This window comes from Xenopus tropicalis, chromosome 4 (genome assembly GCF_000004195.4).
Source record: "Xenopus tropicalis strain Nigerian chromosome 4, UCB_Xtro_10.0, whole genome shotgun sequence".
Lineage (NCBI taxonomy): Eukaryota > Metazoa > Chordata > Amphibia > Anura > Pipidae > Xenopus > Xenopus tropicalis.
In genome coordinates this window covers 1,742,740-1,757,734 of record NC_030680.2, presented here as the reverse complement: position 1 = coordinate 1,757,734, position 14,995 = coordinate 1,742,740, and the positions used below count along the sequence as shown (strand labels likewise).

Here is a 14,995-nt window from a genome sequence, read left to right as displayed (position 1 = left end):
AATATATTATTGCTGGTGGAAAACCGTCACTCAAGTGATGTTTCTGGACACGGAATTATTATTGTTATTTAGACAAATTGTTATTTAGACAAAAAATACAGAGCAGTAGAAAGTAGATTACTAGCCAGAAAACCTACTTAAACTCTCCCTGAAATGAATGCGCAGCTCCTATCCCCACACAAATACAGAGCAGTAGTAGATTACTAGCCAGAAATCCTACTTAAACTCTCCCTGAAATGAATGCACAGCTCCTATCCCCACACAAATACAGAGCAGTAGAAAGTAGATTACTAGCCAGAAATCCTACTTAAACTCTCCCTGAAATGAATGCACAGCTCCTATCCCCACACAAATACAGAGCAGTAGAAAGTAGATTACTAGCCAGAAAACCTACTTAAACTCTCCCTGAAATGAATGCGCAGCTCCTATCCCCACACAAATACAGAGCAGTAGAAAGTAGATTACTAGCCAGAAATCCTACTTAAACTCTCCCTGAAATGAATGCACAGCTCCTATCCCCACACAAATACAGAGCAGTAGAAAGTAGATTACTAGCCAGAAAACCTACTTAAACTCTCCCTGAAATGAATGCGCAGCTCCTATCCCCACACAAATACAGAGCAGTAGAAAGTAGATTACTAGCCAGAAATCCTACTTAAACTCTCCCTGAAATGAATGCACAGCTCCTATCCCCACACAAATACAGAGCAGTAGAAAGTAGATTACTAGCCAGAAATCCTACTTAAACTCTCCCTGAAATGAATGCACAGCTCCTATCCCCACACAAATACAGAGCAGTAGAAAGTAGATTACTTGCCAGAAAACCTACTTAAACTCTCCCTGAAATGAATGCGCAGCTCCTATCCCCACACAAATACAGAGCAGTAGAAAGTAGATTACTAGCCAGAAATCCTACTTAAACTCTCCCTGAAATGAATGCACAGCTCCTATCCCCACACAAATACAGAGCAGTAGAAAGTAGATTACTAGCCAGAAATCCTACTTAAACTCTCCCTGAAATGAATGCACAGCTCCTATCCCCACACAAATACAGAGCAGTAGAAAGTAGATTACTAGCCAGAAATCCTACTTAAACTCTCCCTGAAATGAATGCACAGCTCCTATCCCCACACAAATACAGAGCAGTAGAAAGTAGATTACTTGCCAGAAAACCTACTTAAACTCTCCCTGAAATGAATGCGCAGCTCCTATCCCCACACAAATACAGAGCAGTAGAAAGTAGATTACTAGCCAGAAATCCTACTTAAACTCTCCCTGAAATGAATGCACAGCTCCTATCCCCACACAAATACAGAGCAGTAGAAAGTAGATTACTAGCCAGAAATCCTACTTAAACTCTCCCTGAAATCAATCACAGCTTCTCTCCCTACACTATCTCTTCAAGCACACACAGGCAGAATGTAAAATGGCTGCTGGGCTTCGGTTTATATATGGAAGGGAGTGGTCCAAGGGGGGGGGGGTGGCCCAGGAGGGAGAGCTGCCTGATTGCCTGACATGTATCTGCTGGTCTGGGGTGAGAGGTCAAAATTTGGCGCCAGCTAAGGCGAACCCAAATGGCGAACATCGCCAAAAGTTTGCGAATTTGCGGACTTGCGAACACCCGATGTTCGCGCGAATTAGTTCGCCGGCGAACAGTTTGCTACATCCCTAATCAACAGGAGAATTTTTAGTTCTCTTTGCAAATGTGAAAGGTACCAGGAACTAGGATTTAGTGCAGTGCTGCCACCTAGTGGACACTGAGGAGCACACCTCAAGGGACTTTCCACTAGGAATAATCACACACAGTTGCAGCAGTATCAAACTTTATATAACTGTTGGAATAGAATGTAGAACAACTTTATGGATAACTGATTATCCTGCTCTTAGGAACCTGTACAGTCTGTCCACTCCTGGCACAGTCTCTGTAGGTGCCCAGTCCCCACTTGTATCCGGATAGACCCCCAACCCTTTTATTCAGTTCAGTCCCTTCCCCAAGAGCTCCCATGATCCCCCAGGAGGACACGGTACTCACCAGCAGCCCAGCAGCCTTCTCTCTTTGCAGCCTGAACTCACACAATTGGTACTGACCACTCACTCTGTATCTCTCTTCCAAAAGTTGTCAAAACAACTTTGTAATTAATTATCTCAGTAATTAATTCTCTGGGTGATTCAATTTTCCTAAAAAAAAAGTACCTGGTACATTTCTCATTTTCTTCAACATGTCGGACTCTGGTCTTAAAAATAACATTTCTTGTTTTCTCATCCAGAGAATTTTTAAAACTTTGTTTAACTATAGAAATGTCTTTATCAATCGCAACCAAAATCTTTAAACTTATAGAGGGTGTGTAACTGGGTGTTTAAATCTTCATAAAACTCTCTCTTTTCTTTTGCATTCTGTACCCCAAGCTTTATAATATAACACTTCATTCTTTCTTTAACAATTTCCCACCATGTTAAAATATCAGTGTTGTGCACATTGTCCTGCTGATGTATTTAAAAACAGTGCTAAAATCATCATAAATATTCTTATCATTGAGCAAAGGGGGGTATTTAGTTTCCAGAAACCCCTTCCCACCTTTTGCTCGGCGGGACTTAAAGTATTAAAACCAAGTCTGGAACCAGAAGTATTGTTTTTCCAAGTGATTCTCTTTTTCCATTTACTCAAGCACTATCAGCGCCCCTAGTTCCCAGACTGTATCTGTCAAGATCATTTAAAACACAGTTAAAATCATCAGCTAAAACGTGCTGGAACCTCTGCCATGGCATCACCAGGACCTCTCTTCTCAGGACCTCTTGCATCAGGAACTGCCTCTGGAACCACTGCTTTCAAACCGCCTTCCACAGGAACACAATCAGCTTTCTCCACAGGTTTGGCTGCAGACTTCACTTGATCCCCCCACCACTAGAGGCAGCATTTTGCACTTTACTTCTGCTTGGGCAGTTGTAATAAACATGACTTTCCCCAAGGCAGAAATTACAGCGTTTAGCCTTGGGGCACTTCTTTGTCGCATGCTCAAAAGAAATGCAGTTTCTGCATCTGACCATATTTATGACATACGCAACAGAAACTGCCCATGCCATCAAAGAACAAGTCCCCATTAGGGGAGTCATGGTTGTGTCAAATAGAGCATGATTGGGTCAAAAATCGATGCGGGCAACAGCAACAAAAAAAGACATGAGCTGTCAGCTGGAATAATCCAAATAAATGCATTTTTACAGCGTATTCCAATCCTCTTTCTCTTCCCCTTCTCAACCTCCAATCTTATAGAATTATTAACCCGTGCACAAGCCTGGATAGATGTGTTTGTGGCCGCTACCATTGCTGCACTGCTTGTTTTCCCTCACCAAAATGGCTCAGGCTCCCAGACAAACAGGATGAACAACTGGCCTGGGTTTCTTGGATGGACCCTCCACCAATAGCAGCATGGGGCTTAAGGTCAAAAGACCGATTCCCCAAGGCCGGGGGTTGGTGCTCCTTAGATACCCATCAGATAGAAAAATAAATAGTTAAAGAAAACTGCTCAAAGGCAAAACCACTGCTTGATCAGGCTCAGGAGCCATGATGGTCAGGTAAGGAGTACAGCATGAAGCTTATAAAGGCCCTTAATTACTGAATTAGTGGCACATATACTTAACAAGGAGGGAGAAGGCAAGAGGGGAACATTAAGACATACAAAATACAAAATCAGGATAGTTGACCAAGAACAGCACTAAAAGCCCCCAGTGGCTCAGTGCAAGAACTGTTCAACTCACTGACCAGAGTTCTATTCCTAAAATGCCAAAACTCTGCAACACATGGATCCTCCATCACTGGCAGCTGCCCTTCTGCTACAAAGTAGCAGTAAGTGACCCTTACTAAAGTTTAATTTTGTGGGCAATTTTTAGGAGGGCTTTTTTATGCACGTTTGCACTTAGATTTTGGGATTTGGGCAAAATACCAAATCTGTTATGAAGGATTCAGCTGAATCCCAAACCAAATCCAAACCTTAATTTGCAAATCCTGCTGCAAAAGGTCAAATCCCAGTCAAATCCCTGAATTCTGCATTTAGTGCATTAGTGTGCTTACACTGTATACACACAGTCACACAACTTTTACAAATGTACACACATGCATGCACAAACTTTTTTAAAAAAAACGTTTTATATTTGTTTATTAATTTTACCATTTTCTCTTGTATTGGGTATTCTGGCCACTAATCATGCTGTTGGATCAGTAATTAGTTATTTATTGATTTTGAGCAACAACCTCCTTCCCTCAGTCAGAGCATTAAAGATGGGTCGTGGCTTCCAATATGACAATGACCGGAAGCCCACAGCCAGGATAACCAAGGAGTGGCTCTGTAAGGGGCATATCAAGGTTCTGGAGTGGCCCAGCCAGTCGCAATACATACAAATCCTTATGTGCGGCGGCGCAATACATACAGATACTTATGTGCGGCGGCGCAATACATACAGATACTTATGTGCGGCAGCGCAATACATACAGATACTTATGTGCGGCGGCGCAATACATACAGATACTTATGTGCGGCGGCGCAATACATACAAATCCTTATGTGCGGCGGCGCAATACGTACAGATACTTATGTGCGGCAGCGCAATACATACAAATCCTTATGTGCGGCGGCGCAATACGTACAGATACTTATGTGCGGCAGCGCAATACATACAAATCCTTATGTGCGGCGGCGCAATACATACAGATACTTATGTGCGGCGGCGCAATACATACAGATACTTATGTGCGGCAGCGCAATACATACAAATCCTTATGTGCGGCGGCGCAATACGTACAGATACTTATGTGCGGCAGCGCAATACATACAAATCCTTATGTGCGGCGGCGCAATACGTACAGATACTTATGTGCGGCAGCGCAATACATACAAATCCTTATGTGCGGCGGCGCAATACATACAGATACTTATGTGCGGTGGCGCAATACATACAAATCCTTATGCGCGGCGGCGCAATACATACAGATACTTATGCGCGGTGGCGCAATACATACAGATACTTATGTGCGGCGGCGCAATACATACAAATACTTATGTGCGGCGGCGCAATACATACAAATCCTTATGTGCGGCGGCGCAATACAAATACATTCTTTACAAATCATACAATGTGATTTCCTGAATTTTTTTTTAAATGCTGTCTCTCACAGTGGGAATGCACCTACAGTGTGAATATCAGGCCCCTCCATGATTTCTAAGTGGGAGAACTTGCAAAATCACAGGGTGTTCAGATACTTATGTTCCTCACTGTAGTACATAAAGCACAATTGCTTTCTCCATATTACAAGAGACTACTTCTTGGTTTGAATGGAAATTTGCCCTAATGTTGTTCGGGTGGCTTTTTGATGCTTTTTGCCACCTAATTCCTCCCCATTTCCTAATTGTAGAATCTGCTGTGAAACTCAGCAATATCCTCCTGAATACTAAAATACAAAACTCAACTTAATACTCAAGGTTTGTACAATATAGTGACTTTCCTAAACCTCTTTTTTGTTACAGAACCCCCCAAACTCTCTCCCATTACCGGAGCGGAACATTTGGTGCATATGAACGAGGCGACTCTCTCCTGCCAGATCTCTGGTTTCCGACCCAAACCCATCAGAATTACATTGTGTTTGCAAAGAAATGGGGGAGAAGTGATGGAAATTTACTCCTGGGATTCTGAGGCCCAAACTGGTTCCGCTGCCCCAGTGGCGCATCATGGAGATGAGCAGCGTGTGGTTATTGCGCCAGAGAGAGAGGGGTTAATGGGAAATGGGAATGTGCAATATCTGCCCCCGGCACAGAGGGCGCTGCGAGTGGAAATGGTTCCTGTAATAAAAACAAGTAAATCTCATCGTATTTCCAACTGTCAGTGCACAATCCGTATAACCCCCGACATAGAGGAAGATGATGGGGCAGAACTGACTGTGAGGGTCACTCACTCTGCCCTGAGGGGCCCCATCTCTAAGTCCTGTCGGCTGGAGGTCAGGGGAGGTAAGTGTTATTCCAATTTCCATGTTTACGCCTCTTGTATGATGTAATCTTACAAGATTTAATGTGCTTAGTACAGGGGAATCCCTATGTGCCATAGTTTTATGGTATCTCTCTGTACAGGCTATGAGCAAACTTAGGGGGCTGTTCCTGCTGAATTGTGCTTAGTACAGGGGAATCCCTATGTGCCATGGTTTTATGGTATCTCTCTGTACAGGCTATGAGCAAACTTAGGGGGCTGTTCCTGCTGAATTGTGCTTAGTACAGGGGAATCCCTATGTGCCATAGTTTTATGGTATCTCTCTGTACAGGCTATGGGCAAACTTAGGGGGCTGTTCCTGCTGAATTGTGCTTAAAAGTATTTGAAGGAAATTCAGGAAAGCAATCTTAACAAATAAGAATACCATTTTTAATTTCAGAATATATTATTCTTCATTAGACAATTATTACATTGCAAATTTTAATTGCACATAGCATGATATTAAGGCATACCTCCCAACCCTCTCGCTTTCAGCGGGACAGTCCCGATATTTATGGCACTTCCCGCTGTCCCGGATTCACTGTTAGAGGTCCCGCTTCTCAGTTAATTGATTGCTGTGCCTGCTCTGCTCTGGGGAATAAAGCCCCACCCCCTTAACTCTTCAATCTCCCCTGCTACCCCAAGCTCACAGATTTACCTTGGTGTTTAATTGTCCTGGGAGGAGCATTTGTAACAGGAAAGGGTCAACTATCGTCATTGGCTCATCCCTCTCCTGCTCCTGCTCAGTGGGTCAGGGGCTGAGGGGGGGCTCTGTGTTATATCAGGCAGAAGAGGCTGCTGCCTTTATTTGTGTGCTGGGCAGTTTCACCTTCCCACCCCTAACATATACAGTATCTCTCACTCCTGGGAATCTCTGGCAGAGCACAGCATGCAGGGGAATAGACAGAGGTATCGCTGATCCGGTTCATAAAATATGGCAGACATTTAAAAAGAGCCTTTATAAGTCTGGGAACCTTAGGCCTTGTTAATTTGGCTAGAAATTCTACTGGTACATTCATATTGTTTTGCTTTTAATTGATTAAGAATTGAAGGAAATTATAATATAGGAAGGAAAGATTATACTGGCACATCTGGAGCATGTAAAGTGGGTGTGGCATGTAGGGGCATGGTCACAAAGCAGGCGTGCCCAAAAAATTTTTGGCGCACTACCCGTGCTACATATTTTTGTCCCTTTCTCTTAATGAAATGTTGGGAGGTATGTATTAAGGTAACAAGTTTTTTTCCCGAAACTAATGCTTTCTTAGTTCCCAAAGGCTATACAGTATTAAATGTTTACAAAGTAAAATGTTTGTGCAAAGGAATCATTTTTTTTTACATGTGGAATTAAAAATGTTCTTTTCCTTTGTCATTTAGTAAAACCAAACATTTGCAAAATCGTATCCCCGCTCCGTATCCTCCAGGGGGAATCCCTGACCCTGACCTGCCCCATCTATGGGTTCAAGCCAAAGCCGCTCTCTGTTACTTGGCTGAAAGTGGATTCGGGGGGTCAGGAAACAGAACTTCTGTGCTGGGATCGGGGTACAACCGACATCCGTGATCCCAAATATTTACATGAACTGGCAGAGAATGAAAAACAAGAGGGAGAAGAAGAAGATCATCTCAACTACTTCCTAAGCAACGTGACCCTGAAGCCCACAGTGAGGGGGGATCATGGGGCTCAGTACGTCTGTAGGACTCACCATTACGCCACAGGGGAAAGGGCAGAGAAGCGTATGGAAATGCAGGTTTTAGGTAATATAATAATGGAAGAAATATTCTTATAGCTAGACGTTGTGTCACATAAGATTCAGGTTGGAAATCAGCCAAATACAGCACTTACTGCAAGATTCATTTTTGACCAAAACAATCAGACGTCTTAAAAGTTTCCAAGTAATTATGCAAAGGCATGCTGGGAATTGTAGTATGAACACCAGCTACTGTAGCAGCTTGGGATTATGGGTACTGATTGATAATATAATATAGGCACATGGAGAGGTTTTCTTGACATAAACCAGATGGTATAGCGATAAGGAAAAGAAATTGGAGTTGGGAGCAATAAGCACAGTTTCCCAGCACTGAACAAGTCTGTCCCTTTATCCCCATGTCTAATTCCTGTGCCATATAATGAAGGGACATTGACATAAGTATTGACTGCTCCTTTTTTGCTCCAACTCCAATTGCAGGAACAGAGAACAGGGAGCCGGATTTACTCACATCAGCTGGGATTCTCATTGGGGGATTCTTTTGCATATTAATGCAGTCGCAAGCTGTGGAGATTTGGGAACATTTTGGAAACGTTTTATTGTGCAATTATAGTGCTGTGCAGAAGGGTTTAGTACCCCTCAGTATTGTAAGAAGTGTCCTTATGTTTTTGAACAAAAATAAATATTTATTCACTTTATGTTTAGCTGTCCCACAACTGGATCCCATACAGACGTCTTCTGACATTATACCTGTAGGAAAAGAGATCAAGTTATCTTGCAGAATCCATTCCTTTTACCCACAACCTTTGAACATTTCCTGGTATAAAGAGGATGAGATCTTGATATCAACTAATACCCAAATAATCCCCGAGGACAATGGCCTGTTCCATGGTACCAGCTGTATTACTTACAGGCCCAGTGTGAGGGACATTGGGAAGAGCTTCCGGTGTGAGGTCTCTCATGAGAGTCTCCAACATCCTAAATGTGTTTCCTGGGAACTGAAACATCTGGGTAAGTAGAATTAAAAGCAATTTACTTTTTATATTTGGTTCCAGGACTGGTATTGAAAAGCTAAAATGTTCATCTAATTCCTACTGGAGATGAGGTTGGTCTTTTGTCAGCTCTCAATATCCTTGCTCCTTCCATTTTCAACCAGCTAAACCCCAACCCTGGCACACTAACCCAGCTAAACCTCAACCCTGGCACACTAACCCAGCTAAACCCCAACCCTGGCACACTAACCCATCTAAACCCCAACCCTGGCACACTAACCCAGCTAAACCCCAACCCTGGCACACTAACCCAGCTAAACCCCAACCCTGGCACACTAACCCATCTAAATCCCAACCCTGGCACACTAACCCAGCTAAACACCAACCCTGGCACACTAACCCAGCTAAACCCCAACCCTGGCACACTAACCCATCTAAACCCCAACCCTGGCACACTAACCCAGCTAAACCTCAACCCTGGCACACTAACCCAGCTAAACCCCAACCCTGGCACACTAACCCATCTAAACCCCAACCCTGGCACACTAACCCAGCTAAACCTCAACCCTGGCGCACTAACCCAGCTAAACCCCAACCCTGGCACACTAACCCAGCTAAACCCCAACCCTGGCACACTAACCCAGCTAAACCCCAACCCTGGCACACTAACCCATCTAAATCCCAACCTTGGCACACTAACCCAGCTAAACCCCAACCCTGGCACACTAACCCATCTAAATCCAAACCCTGGCACACTAACCCAGCTAAACCCCAACCCTGGCACACTAACCCAGCCAAACCCCACCCAGGCACACTAACCCAGCTAAACCCCAACCCTGGCACACTAACCCAGCTAAACCCCAACCCAGGCACACTAACCCAGCTAAACCCCAACCCAGGCACACTAACCCAGCTAAACCCCAACCCTGGCACACTAACCCAGCTAAACCCCAACCCAGGCACACTAACCCAGCTAAACCCCAACCCAGGCACACTAACCCAGCTAAACCCCAACCCTGGCACACTAACCCATCTAAACCCCCACCCTGGCACACTAACCCAGCCAAACCCCAACCCTGGCACACTAACCCAGCTAAACCCCAACCCTGGCACACTAACCCAGCTAAACCCCAACCCTGGCACACTAACCCATCTAAACCCCCACCCTGGCACACTAACCCAGCCAAACCCCACCCAGGCACACTAACCCAGCCAAACCCCAACCCTGGCACACTAACCCAGCCAAACCCCAACCCTGGCACACTAACCCAGCTAAACCCCCATCCTGGCACACTAACTTAACGTGGTGCCTCAGAAGATCCAGTAGACCAGCTGAACACCAAAGGAGTCACAAACTGATCCTGGCTTTATCCACTTTAAGGATATGCTCTGCTACAATCACGCTGTATCAATAGCTAAACAACTCTACCTCTCTTCTTTAATCTCCACTCTTCCTCTAAACCACAGCGACTATTTGCCACATTTAACTCCCAACTGTGCCCCCTCCGCATCCCCCACCTGTTACTGCCCAAGACCTTTCTCATTTCTTTAAGGACAAAACTGACAGAACATGCCATTGGATGACCATCTTACATTACCCTGTTACTCACTCACATCCACTTTACACTCTTTCTCCCCTGTAACATTAGATGAAGTTTCCAAACTTCCACCCCTCAAACCCCACAACCTGCTCCCTCGACCCCATACCTTCTAACCCCCTTCTCCCAGTCTCTGATACAATCAGCCCTGCGCTTACCCACCTATTTGACCTCTCACTTTCTACTGGTACTTTTCCTTCATCATATAAACAAGCACTAATCACTCAATAAAACTCAATAAACCTTCCCTTGATCCCAGCTCCCCCACCAACTATCATCCAGTCTCCCTTCTTCTGTTTGCACCTAAACTGCTGGAAAGGCTTGTTTACAACTGGCTGGCCCAGCATCTCCCATGCAACTCCATTCTCAACCCCCTGCAATCCAGCTTCTGTCCAACACGCTCAACAGAAACTGCTCTCACCAAAGTAACCAATCATCTTCTCCTGGCCAAGTCTAAAGGCCATTATTTGATACTAATCCTTCTAGATCTCTCTGCAGCCTTTGACACGGTTGACACTGTAGATATTGGTGTTTTAGGTTTATGCTATAAACACTTATATTTTAGTTATTATCAAAGATTTAGAAGAGGACACAGGCACAGAACAACTGCAATTGTAGGCCGATTTTAGACATCAAGACCAGAGGTCATTCTATTTACTGTACTTGGGCCTTAGAATGTTTACACGGAACAAGGAATCCATCTGTTGTCTCCTGTCACAAGTATCCCTAATGCAAGGTTAAGAATGTCACAAATAGTCTCAGAAACACCAACTGCACAAACACCATTTGGGACACTGCGCTGATGTACCAGAGAGATACCTTTTTGGGCTATTGTGCTGAGACAGTGAGACACTTAATCCTTTCCTAAAGATGGACAGAGAGACACAGTTCTGCTAAAACAAGGCTAATGATTGGCTGCCATGGGATCAGGCCCGTGTAGGAAGAAATGGTTAATCATAGGTGAATAGATACGACAGTATAGATAGTAGAATGACATTTATACTATGACATTTATGGGGGCTTTGTCATGGTCCTGTGGTCCTGTGATTGTCACAAGAGGATTGATTGTCTCAGCTCTCGGTAAGTAAGTTTCTTTTTGTAACTTGGGATAGAGTGGTACCACAAGGTTCCCAGTGGGGATAACATTAGTCTTAGGAATAATGTATCTCAAAGTACTGTTTCTCCAGGCAGCACAGAAGCTTTTATAACCCTTGTCTTGTTACCTTTCCCTTTTGTAACCCATTGTCTTGTTATATGTTTTAATAATAATAAGTGGCTGGCCATTTAAGAGAAATGAAAGTTGAATAGAGGACAGTCTGGTTACTGTATTCTAATAATAAAGTTGATTTATTAAAACAGGGAAGATTACAAGTAAATCAATGGATTTAGTAATCACTTCCCTATCATTAACTGTAAAGCTGCTGGACAGCAACAGTTTACAGAAAACTTATATAGAAAAACTGCTGGTTCAGTTAAAAAAAATTGTAGACAATCAGCTGCCCTCCTCCAGCACAGTATAAACCAACAGACAGCTGCCAGTGACAGATCATTTTATTTAAATAGGAGGAGAAATAATAAGAAATGTGCTATTGTTAAATAAGAAACTGATAATTGTAACACCTTTTCTAATACAACTAACTGAGTATATCCAACTGACTCTCAAATATCCAATGTTGTACAAATGTTAGTTTAATGTAATAAGAAGTTACCGTATATACTCGAGTATAACGGTTTTTCAACCCCCAAAATGTGCTGAAAAAAGCTACCTCGGCTTATACTCGAGTACCCCCCTCCGCTTTGTGCCCCTCTCATCAACAGGACAGGCCCCCGCCAATAGCACAGGCTACTCACTAAGCCCACATGTAAACAAACAAAACATGCTGCTAAAAACATTGCATACCAGTAAATACGGCACTTCAGTGTTAAGTACCGCTCTGTGCCCCAGTCCTGCCCCACTCTGTGCACCCCGCTCTGCACCCTGCTCTGTGCCCCAGTCCTGCCCCACTCTGTGCACCCCGCTCTGCACCCTGCTCTGTGCCCCGGTCCTGCCCCACTCTGTGCACCCTGCTCTGCACCCTGCTCTGTGCCCCGATCCTGCCCCACTCTGTGCACCCCGCTCTGTGCCCCACTCTGTGCACCCCGCTCTGCACCCTGCTCTGTGCCCCGGTCCTGCCCCACTCTGTGCACCCCGCTCTGCACCCTGCTCTGTGCCCCTGCTCTGTGTGCCCTGATCTGTGCCCCACTCTGTGCCCCCCGCTCTGTGCTCTGCTCTGTGCCCCCGCTCTGTGCTCCGCTCTGTGCCCCCCTCCACTCTGTGCCCCCCTCCGCTCTATTATTAGCAATGCTGATCACTGTATATCATACAGTATTGTATTGTAATGTAATTGTATTGGTATTTATTTTGATTATTGAAACTTAGCAGTAGCGGCTGCATTACCCACCCTCGGCTTATACTCGAGTATATACGGTATTGGTGGGTTCTGACCATCTGATTGGTGCAACTGACCCCACCTTTGTATTTGAATTACTTGTATTTAATCATCTGTATTTAAGAATCTTGACAGCAGCAACAAGATATACAGATGAATTACACCAAAAGTGTAACTGTAATAAAGAAAACCTCTTGCTTTGCTTTGACAATGGAGGTTAGGTTAAGTAGAATAAAGCTATGCTGGGTTCCATAATCTCTATAAAAGGTTGTAAATGAATTAAATTAGACAATTTTGCATTTATACTTCTCTTTTGGTATCAGAGTTAGGAATCTAGTATTGTGTTGGTATTATTTATTTGAGGGTAACTATCTGCACTGTTGTGAATGTTTTCTAATGTAGGTTTTATTTTGTAGGTGTTTAAAGCGTCAGACTGACCAGAGAACCTGTTTCAGAAGTTTTAGACTCGGCTAAAGGACTTGCACATGATACTTTAGGAGACATCTTGTTTCCATATGTTAAAGTCAATGTTTTCAGTAATATTAGTATGCATTTAAAACTTTAGATGTGCTATAATTACTTTTCTTAATTTTTTCTTTCCTCTTTTCATAATAGAAGTGTAACCCTATTCTGGCTACTATTTGCCAGTACCGGCTAGTAGGTATGAGCACGGGCACATGTGACTACAACACACAGGCTGGGCCTTCGCAAAACGGAAGAATTGCACTTGTGAGGTGTTGCGGAACTACAACTCTCCACTACCACAATGTGTATGTAGCCCACTTTTGCGGATTCTGTGGCACTTCCCGTTGGAGCACGATACTTTGGCGCTACAGGAGTCCTGAGCCCCCGCTTACTATGGGGGTTTACAGGGATTTCTCCCCTTGTTGGCGTGCCTCCACCCAGGGATGGTGTTGTGAAACTGTAATCCACCCCCTGGGAAACGATCAGGATGCTATGCCCCTTTGGGACCCACGTACTCCGGGTGTGCTGTACTCACTCTTTGAGTTATTCCTTACCGGCGTAGTAGTGGTCCTCTGGGCAAGGTAGATATTCACAGCAGACACAGTTGTATATGAAATGAATGTGAAGGTTTATTCAGGCAGAGACCTCTCCAGGAGCAGCATATCATTTATACACACGGCAGGGCATATCTCCTTACTTCTCATTGAGAACCTTTTCCTGTTGGTACTACCTCACGGGTTTCCCAGATGTGCCCCCATCTAGGTGCTATCCCCAATACTATTGGCAAGACCCTCCCTATGGAGTTCTCCCAGTACCCATGCTAGGACGTTGCACCACAAGGACCCACACTGGTACTATCGTATGGCACCCTCAGATCCGGACTCCTGGACTAGCGGGGACTTGATCCACCTACCTAGCCACTTAATGCCCTGCACTCCAGCAGATGTAATGCTGGGGGGTCTTAACCCCACTACCACTCCTGGAGGGGCAATATCCGCCCATTCTACCTTGGTGTCCTACATGACACTCCTAGAATGTCCTATTACATGAACTACTATCTAGTAACACTGTCAGGGGAAGCTCCTGGTCCCAGGAGCTAGCCCAGCCTAAGGTGGCTCAAGATGGCTCACAGCACATGGCTGCAACCCTTTATATGGGCCTATGCACCACCCGGTGGTCATAACCCGAACTACAGGTATACTCCCTGTTAACTATGTAGAACCCAGTCATCCCAGTGTCCCTGTTAACTAGCACCAACCAGTGGCCTAGTCTAGGGGTGTCTGTCCTAAGGGCCCATTTTTGGTAAACCCCTACATGTATATAAGTAATTATGGACGCCAGAGGTTCTTTTGCATTGAACTAGAACTTGGTTTATTGATGGTACACAGCATATGCAGGGTTAATACTCACAGCATTGAGGTAGAATAGCACAATATCAGATTTGCAGTTATAAGATAGCAGGATAGTGTGACACCACAGTGGAGGTAGATGTAAAGGAATAGCCAGGAGTCCCAAGGGTGTCTACCTATACTGGACCGGATCCCTACAGCAACGGTGGCTCAGGAGTTAATAACAGCCTGAATCCTATGTCTGACACTGCGGTCCCTACAGTAAGGCAGCAGAGCCTTGGGGGTACTGAACCCTCTATAGTCTCCTATGTGGGAGCGTATAGCTGCTCATACTAAATAGCCCTGAACTAAGTCACACTCCTAAAGCTGCTATAACAGAGTCTAACCTGCAAATGACTCATTCACGGGGTCCCTGATCCCCGACTTCCTCTAGGGCACAGACTTCTGGGC

The 14,995-nt window shown here is 44.6% G+C and overlaps 1 pseudogene; it reads left to right on the top strand.

Moving 5' to 3' along the window:
- Nucleotides 1-8,750, top strand: part of LOC116410229 — a 36,488-nt pseudogene extending 27,738 nt beyond the window's left edge.
- The last annotated feature ends 6,245 nt before the right edge of the window (nucleotides 8,751-14,995 follow it).